The sequence below is a fragment of the Rhinoraja longicauda genome, chromosome 11 (assembly GCF_053455715.1).
Source record: "Rhinoraja longicauda isolate Sanriku21f chromosome 11, sRhiLon1.1, whole genome shotgun sequence".
Taxonomy (NCBI): Eukaryota; Metazoa; Chordata; class Chondrichthyes; order Rajiformes; family Arhynchobatidae; genus Rhinoraja; species Rhinoraja longicauda.
Genome location: NC_135963.1, coordinates 33,166,640 through 33,176,220, shown reverse-complemented (window position 1 = coordinate 33,176,220; position 9,581 = coordinate 33,166,640). Strand labels below are relative to the sequence as shown.

General features: G+C 42.5%; 1 long non-coding RNA gene across 2 annotated transcripts in view; it reads left to right on the top strand.

Moving 5' to 3' along the window:
* Positions 1 to 230: 230 nt before the first annotated feature.
* LOC144598099 (uncharacterized) overlaps positions 231 to 9,581 on the top strand; it is a 164,907-nt gene continuing 155,556 nt past the window's right edge. For both annotated transcript variants that reach the window (XR_013547825.1, XR_013547826.1), the window contains exon 1: positions 231 to 357. This is a non-coding gene — a long non-coding RNA (uncharacterized LOC144598099). The remainder of the gene's footprint in view (positions 358 to 9,581) is intronic.

Here is a 9,581-nt window from a genome sequence, read left to right as displayed (position 1 = left end):
TGCAGTGCAGTTTTCTCATCGACCACAGTCGTCTTGCTGTTTCTTTAGCTTAGATGGTAAATCCTGTTTTCAGATTGAACTTCATCACTTTTGCATTTAATGTAAACTTTTCTGTCATAGTGTTTCGTAGTGACTTTCATAGTCACTCTTTCATGGTGCTTTTTTCACCCCATAAGATTAATAATCATCCCCTTCTTATTCTCTTTTAGATATTTCAGAACTCCCAGCTGTCCTGACCATCATGTAACTGAATACAATTGAGGAAGCCATTTTCTGTCACTCTATCTAAGTTTTGTGGCTATCAGCTCAGATACTGGCATTTTAAAGAGGCTTGCCATGCTTGTGGAGAGTCTCCAGGTGGGTATAGACTATAAGGCACGCAGAAAGTGAATGAAAATCAAATGCTAGATGCTAGATGCTAGAAACTAAAATGAAAACAGAAAATGATGGAAAACTCCACAGGTCAGATGAGTGAAATTTATGTGGTAGTACCTACGAAATTGAGGTTGTATTCAACTTCTGCACCAGTGAACTCTGTTGGGATCTCAATTGGGCAGCCTGTGGACAAAGATTGGTGGGGACACAGACAGGTTGATGGGTATTAACAGGCCTGCAAATAACACCAGGTTGACATTCTGCTGAAATGTCAAGGAGCTCAGGAAAGCCCATCCCTACCTTGCAGTATGGACCTTGAGCTCCACCTCTGCCATTCACTCAAAGAGTCCAAGCATTGTTGGCAGATCTACAGTGATAATCACGAGGTTATTTTAGGAAAATAACTGCAGATGCCGGTACAAATCGAAGGTATCACAAAATGCTGGAGCAACTCAGCAGGTCAGGCAGCATCTAGGAGAGAGGGAATGAGTGACGTTTCGGGTCGACTTCAGACTGATGTCAGGGGGGCTGGACAAAGAAAGGATATAGGTGGAGACAGGAAGACAGTGGGAGAACTGGGAAGGGGGGGGGGGTTGAGGGGGAGGGGGGAAAAGAGAGAGACAGAGGAACTATCTAAAGTTGGAGAAGTCAATGTTCATACTGTTGGGCTGGAAGCTGCCTAAGTGAAATATGAGGTGCCGTTCCTCCAATTTCTGGTGGGCCTCACTATGGCACTGGAGGAGGCCCATGACAGAAAGGTCAGACTGGGAGTGGGAGGGGGAGTTGAAGTGCTCAGCCACCGGGAGATCAGGTTGGTTAAGGCAGACTGAGTGAAGGTGTTGAGCGAAAACCTAACCAGCCTTAACCAACCTGATCTCCCGGTGGCTGAGCACTTCAACTCCCCCTCCCACTCCCAGTCCCAGTCTGGCCTTTCTTGCACCAGTCTCTGCATTTCCATGTGCTTATCAAAAAGCCTCTAAAATGCCACTGTCGTATTGGCCTTTCCCAATACTCCTGGCAACATGTTCTAAGCACCCACTATCTTTGTAAAAAACCTGCCTCCTTTAAACTTATCTCTCTCACCTTAAAGTTATGCCCTCTAGTCCTTAACATTTCTACCCTTTGGAGAATGATTCTGACTGTCTACCCTATCTGTGCCTCTTATAATTGGACTACACTTAAAGGTTGTTGAAGGTTGGCTGAAAGGAGGGTGGAGATACGGGGAAGGGAGCAGGATGGGTAGGTTGGAATGGGGAGAGAGAGAAAGAGAGAGAGACAACAGGGAAAGGATGAGAGAGGAGCACAGATATACAGTTAAAAGCCCAATCACTCCCTGATACAGATCAGACGGCATAATTTTGACAAATTTATTTTACAGCACAGGCACAATATTTTTCATTGTCTATTCTCCCATTACCAACTTACACGTCCGTTGGCTTGGAACAATTTTCCCCACATTCTCAAGGCTAATTAAAGAACATTACAAGTACTTCTGCCAGGAATGAAAGAGTTCTCATTTGTTATGGAGGATGAAGATGCTGCAGTTCTTTAAAGTCTTCCCCTTCATTAACACCAGACCTGACTCTACATTAGATAATCTTAAGTAATATTGAAATAGAAAATATCTCCTATGCAAGGGTCCAAAGTATATGGTGTCTGGTAGAAACACCACCCAACATTTAATTCCATGGAAGTAAATGCATCTGAATATTAATTACAGAGTGGTGTTAAATGGGGAATATGCCATACAGCACATCCAAGTTGCATTTCCACTGCTCAGTCTTCCAAATCCTACATACACATTTATTGGGCAGAAGTTCAAAATTAATCACTTGAACAAGAGAAAATTGTTTATGTTTATGTAAGAGTGTTGGTGGGTGGGTTAGTTGAAGATATTTTAAGTTTGCTCTTTACCCTCTCAAGAGTTGAGCTGAAACACAGAAGAGCTCAATTCTGATTTTGCACAAGTGTAAAACAGACGATGACAACAAGCTGACAGCCTGCCTTAAATCTCCTGAATGAAATGAGGTAAAAAAATCAGGAGAGATGTTGAATGGGCTGCCAACTATCTTCTGTGGTAACAGAAAGTAAAGTAAAGATCAAGCCATAAGAGATTAATAATGAAGATTTACAGTTTTCCTCACACTCAATTATGTTCCATATCTGTTAAAGTGAATGCTGGTAAATATTACTATGGTGATGTTCCTGCTTCTTCACATGTAAGCAACATCTTAACAAATTGTAGCTGCTACTTATTAATTTGAACATATTTTGATGGAAATGTTATTTATGAGAATATTTATCAGTTGTGCATAACAGAACAAAGACAAAATGATAAATCTAGATTATAATTCGAAAGCTATGGAGTTCATTACCAGAATGTTAATTTGGAACAGAACAAAATGGAAAGGACAATTATGGATGATTATTCACTTAAAAGAAGCTGTATTCACAAAATTTCCTTGTGATTAGCCTGAAAATAGAATGGCAGGTCCCTTTCTACTTCATAAAGTGATGCTGTTTAGAGGTTGATGTTTATTTTGCATTCAGTTGTCCCAGTGGTGTTGTGGGAGGGAGGTCAATTATGTCTGTGACATTGAGAACAAAAGATCCATATGAACACTGGTCTTTAAAAGTTCATCTTGAGCTGCCAGCATGGCAGTAGGCTTGGACTTCAAATGCCTATCACCTTGTTTGCATATGGATTTTTTAATATTCCAACTTTGTCTCTGTTATTTAGTTTTAATGACATAAATTTTGACTTTTTCAAATTTAAAATTTATCAATTTAAAAAAAAAAGTAACTAGTCTCTTTCATGTTAAAACTTTCATAATGGCTTGTTTAAGTCTATTTGCATAGTTTTCTCATCTATGTCGTAGAGCTGAACAGCAGCCCATTCGTTCCTGTCGACCAAGTTGTCTCACTGGGCTCATCCCACTTACCTGTACCAAATACATGTTTTCCTAAGCTTTCCTATCCATGTACCTATCCAAGTATCTCTTATCAATGTCCCTCATAATTTTATACAGCTCCATAATGTCACCCTTCAGCTTCTTTTGCTTCAATATAAAAGAAGGGTTTGTATAATTCAAGCCCTCCAGTCCTGGTAAACATCTTGTAAATCTATTTTGCTCTTGAAGGGCATCATGAGTAAATAGTGTGGTCAAGATGGCTTTTGGTAAATTGGCATTCATCTACCAGGGTACTGAGTATCGAAGTTGGGATGTTTCGTTACCAAAGGCTGCATTTGGAGTATTGTGTTTAGTTTTGGTCATCATACTTTGGAAAGATGTCATTAAGGTGGAAAGAGTGCAGAGAAGATTTATGAGGATATTGCCAGGACTTGAGGACCATTGTTATAGGAGAGGTTGGACAGGCTAGGACTTTCTTATCCGGAACACAGGAGGCCGAAGGATGATGTTATAGATTTGTCTAAAATCATGAGGGAAATAGATGGGGTGAATAGTCTTTTACCCAGCGTAGGGGAATCAAAAAATAGACATAGTTTTAAGGTGAAAGGGTTTAAGATGTGAGGGGCAAGATTTATTAGGACCCTGAGAGGCAACACTTTCACTCAAAGGGTGGTCGGTATATGTAATGAGCTGCCAGAGGAGGTAGTTAAGGCAGGTATTATGACAATATTTAAAATACACTTGGACAGGTACATAGATAGGAACATTTTAACGGGTGCGGCGTCAGGGATGACGCTGAGTTCGGCAATGATCACACTGACACTCGAAGTAGGGTGAACTAACGTGGTCAATTTTATTTACAGTTACAAGAAAGTCCAAGACCCCATGGGGGTTCTGTCCCTCATCGTATTAAGGTGGGCACATTAAGATGGTGTTGTCGATCTCTGGGTTCCCCTGGTAGCTCGGTCTCGAAGGAGGAGGCGTGGCAATCTCTGGCCCCTCTCTGCAGTTCACCCTTGCCTCAAGAGGAGGTGCTGGTGGTCTCAGGCATAACCTGACAGTCCAGCTTTGAGCTTGAAGCGACTGCACTGGTGGTCTCTGGCTTATGTTGACGGCTCAGTCTTTACCTCCGTGTGTGAGCACAATCCCACATTGTCTGTAGGCAGGAAGAGGCTCTGGCGGTCTCAGGCTTGCTCCGACCACTCAGTCTTGACCTCAGGAGAGACGCTGGCTTCTTCCTAGCAGCTGTCTTGACCACACACCAACCATGGGCAAATGGGACTGACTTGGATGGGGCATGGCGGCACGGTGGTGCAGCGGTAGAGTTGCTGCCATTCAGGTTCGATCCTGACTACGGGTGCTGTATTGTATGGAGTTTGTACCTTCTCCCTGTGACCTGCGTGGGTTTTCTCCGAGATCTTCGGTTTCCTCCCACACTCCAAAGACGTACAGGTATGTAGGTTAATTGGCTTGGTAAAGTGGGTATAGGATAGTGTTAATATGCGGGGATCACTGGGCCGCGCACACCCGGTGGGCCGAAGGGCCTGTTTCTGCGCTGTATCTCTAAATCTAAAAAAAAAAATCTTGGTTGGCATGAACGAGTTGGGTCGAAGGACAATTTCTGTGCATTATGACTCTAAGTTTGAATTGCTAGTCTATCAAAAAGCATCAAAGGGATGAATTTAAAGTCATTTTGGAACAGCCAGAAGGTGCAAGATGAGTTCATCATGCTTCATGCTCTCTCCAGCCCAGCTTTACCCTGCTGTGGGAGGCCACATCTATCATGCGTGTGGAGTGGACAAATGGTATCCAAATATTGTCAATAACTACATTATGGAAAGAAAGCTTTATTATCCCTGATAAGCTGCACCAAGATAAAATTAAGTTGAAGTATCAAATCCCATCTTGCATGACTGCATAGAATGGAATTCTGTGATGAATGTACCTCCAGACACAGAGGAAAGGTCAAGCAATGAATAGCAAGAAACAATTTTAGATTTTTTTTTATCAGTTTTGAAAAGATAAAATTGAAAGCAAGGAAATCATTGGGTATTCATTCCATGTGCCCGGGGCTCCTGAATAAACTCAATTTTATCTGAGGCACTGGCCACAAATATTTGATCCTCATTAAAAAGGCATTTTTTTTCTTTCGGGGAGAGGGTAACAGAGAGAGTGGATTGTTTAAGATGAGAGAAAAATTAAACCAGGTATCATTAAAGTAATTAATCTAACTGGTTTTTGGCAAGCTCTTTGAATCCTTAAATTGAGATAAAATTACTGAGCATTTAAGAATGTGTTAATTACTTTGGATAACCAGCAGAGGCCAGTTAAAGGCAAATTATTTTTAATTATCCTACGAGAGTTATCCAGAATAATTGACTGATTAGATACGTAAAATAAAGTTGCTTGTTGTTGTACATATAAATGTCGAGAAGTTATTTGATTAGATGTTCCACTACATACAATATTCTGTAAAAATAATGAACTGTTGAACGTGCAGATGAAGATGTTCCCATGCACTTGTTGTTTCAAGTGTACTTGGGGGTACTTAGGAACACATTCTCAAAATTTGCTGATGATATAAAACATGGTATAGTAGAGGAGCAGGTCCTTCAGCCTACAACATCTGTGCCAAACAAGATGCCAAGTTAAACTAATCTCCTTTCTCTGCCTGTGATCCATGTCCTCCATTCCCTGCATAATTGCGTGCCTACCTAAAAGCCTCTTCAGTGCCCCAACCATACCTGTTTCCACCACCGTCCCTGGCAGCGAATTCCAAGTACCCCATCACTGGGTGTTAAAAAACTTGCCCCGCACATCTCGTTTATACTTTACCCTTCTCACCTTAAAGCTATGCTCTCTAGTATTTGATATTTCTAGTCAGGCAGCAAGATTCTGACTGTCTAACCTCTCTTCATTTAATGAACTATTAAGTCTCCCCTCAGCCTCCAATGCTCCAGAGAAAACAATCCAAGTTTGTCCAACCTCTCCTTCTTCATAATATCCTCTAATCAAGGCAGCCTTCTGCAAAATCTTTTCGGTGTCATCTGAAAAGCAACCAAATCCTTCCTGGTGACTAGAACAGCATATAATACCCAAATATGGCCTAACCAATGTTTTATAAAGCTGAAACATGACTTCCCAATGCTTTCATTCAATCCCCCAACCGATGAAGGCAAGCAAACTATATGTCTTCTTAACCACTAGTTACGCATTTGCTACTTTCAGAAAGCTATGGTCTCAGTCCAAGATCCCTCTGTACATCAATACTGTTAGGGGTTTTGCCATTAACTCTACACTTTGTCCTCACATTTGACCTCCCACAGTGCAACACCTCACACTTGCTTGGATTAACCTCCATCCGCCATTTCCCCGCCCTTATCTGTAACAAATCTGTACCCTGCTATATCCTTTGACAGCTTTTTTCATTGTCCACAACATTGCCAAATTTTGTGTCATCTGATGTTGTCTATTGTCTATGGGAGATTTGCAAAGAAGGAAGGGCTGGTGCAGCATCCACAATGAAAGGATATATGGGTGATCAGTGAGATGAAGGCCTTCCTATACACCATTTCCTATACACCATTTCCTGAAAGTGTGGGTACAATAATTTTTTTTTTAAATGGGCTTTACAAATAAATGTATGGTATTTAAATGTAAATCAGTAATGATAAATTTATACTATACTATGGGTTAAACCATGATTCGGATATTTTCTGCACTTTCGGGTCCCCAAGGATGGCATAAAATACAAGGATGTTTCTGTTTATCTCATGGAAAAATAAAGAACCCCCCCATAAAAGTATTACCTCACAGAAATCATTAAACACATCTTCTTCGTCTTCTTCTTGCGTTTGAGGCAGCGGAAGTTATGTAACGCCCTCCAGGCGCTGTAGCCAGTGCAATGTGCTGTTGTCAAGGGCCGTGAAGTCTACCCCTCCACCAGGGGGACAGAGGACAGTGCAGTCGAAAGTGACGTGCTGCGCTGTTTGCTGGTCTGCTCCACACACGCAGGCTGCTGATGAACGAAACCCCCAACGATGCATGTTGGCGTCGAACCGGCCGACCCCTGTGCGGAGCCGGTTCAGGGCGACCGACTCTTTGCGGGGCATGTCCGAGCCGGGTGGGGCTGTGGTGTTCGGTGCGACAGTGAATTGAGGAGGTCGCGATGTCTGTTCCCAGCTGGTTCTCCATGCTCCTAGTATGTTGAGACCGGAGCCACAGAGGGTCGCTGCATGACAGGAGAAAGGGTGAGGAGCTGACATGCGTTGAAGTCCCAGTTGCTGTGAATCCTGGGCGAGGTGGTTCAAAGGATGTTTGGCATCCGATGGGGCCTTGCACACCAGCCTATGAGTGAAGAACTCTCTGCGAAGCTTGGCGGGTGGGATACCTGCGAGCAACGGCAGGAGATCCATCGGAGTAGGGCGTAGGCAGCCGGTGATCATCCTCATGGTGTCATTGAGGGTGGTGTCTAGCTTGCTGGTATGAGCGCTACGGCACCATGCTGGGGCGGCGTACTCAGCGGCGCTGTACATGAGTGCAAGAGCACTGGTTTGAAGAGTAGATGTCCTGGCGCCCCATAACGATCGGGCCAAGCAACGCAGGAGGTTGTTCCATGCCGAGACTTTAGCACGGAGAGCTTCAAGGTGCTGCTTGTAGGTCAGCTGCCGATCTAGTTTCACCCCGAGGTATGTAGGAAATGGGTTGTAGGGTAGGGGTGACCCATTGAGGGTGACGGTTAGCTGGCGTTGAGCTTCCTTGTTATTCAGGTGAAAGGCCGTTGTGGTGGTTTTTGCCACACTCAGTTTTAGTCTCCAGGTCTTAAGGTAGCCCACGAAGTTCCATATCCGCCAAGAGCACATCCTCAGCATTTGACCAACTCTTGTCCGAGTGCAGTAGGGCCAAGTCATCTGCGTATCCATACTGGTGTGAGGTCGTGCGTGGCAGATCGCTGATATCGAGATTGAAGAGCATGGGGGCCAGTACCGAGCCTTGGGGGACTCCGTTTCTTAGGCGTCGCAGTCGGCTAGATTGTCCGTCGCTGGTTTTGAGTACAAAACTGCGGTTGGCAAGGATGCTAAACCAAAGATACAGAGGTGGTTTCTATTGAGGCAGAGCATGATAAGTGGTGATTTTGAATGATTTTTAAATTATCAAGAATCATGATGAAGTGAGTTAAGAGTCAATAAGTCAAAGTTAATTAATTAAAATATGGTTAAAAGTGAGAGAAACTGAGTAGATTCTTGAAGCCATGTAAGGCTCTTGCAAGGCAAATGAGTCAGTAAGGTTAGCTTTTGTGGAACCCTCAGGGTAGTAAGATTTAGTTAGAAAAACAAACTGTCAGAGGAACTCAGTGCATCAGGCAGCATCTGTGGAGGGAATGAGCAGATGAGGTTTTGTGTTGGGATCTCTCTTTTTACTAATGGAGTAGAGGGAAGATAGCTTGTATTCACTTGCCAACTCTTCCCCCACCCTTTCCCCTCACTTCTTTCCATTTTAAAGAATGCCTGGAGATAGCTACACACGTGGTTCAGATGCATTGGACCACACTCACATTAATTGGGATTTTATATTATTTCTAATGGTTGAATCAATTGAATTATGCTATTATGACAATATTAACAATATCAGCTCCAGCTCTAGCTGATATAGTTATGATGGATGAATGGCCTCCCGACATGTAGTAACATTCTTTTATTCAACACTCCCACAACCTGCTTGCTAACACAATCCTCGAAATTGCATTCTAATCTTATTCGGATCCAGCAAGTTTAATTAGAGAGAAAGCTGATATTTCTGGATTTTTCATTTAAAAAGAAGTATTTTATTGGCAGCAGCTTCTAACTGACAGGCTGGCTCCATGTGACATACACCCTGTTGTGTAGGATTTTTTCTCCAAAGCAGCAAGACAGCTTATGGTAAATGTCAAGCACTGAGAAATAAAACAGCGAACATTTGATATTTTATGAAATGGAAATGGATCATATTTTTGTTCAAATGTAGGTTTTATTGAATGAAAGCAAAATTTTGCAGATAACCTTTAAAAGAGCTTTCAAAATAAAATGAAACCAGAAAATGCCCAACTTAAAGTCAGCCCTGGAACAAGAAGACAAGCTTAAGGTGTCAAATGGGATGCCAGTCACGATATCTGATTATTTGCACCAAAATATTCATTTTAGATTTTTATTTGCCCTTTGTCCATTTTATTATTCTTCCTAATGTGTTTATTTTTGTTGGTCAATGGATTCAAATCCATTCATAGTATCCCAGCTTTCCACTCAGGTCCTAACTAAT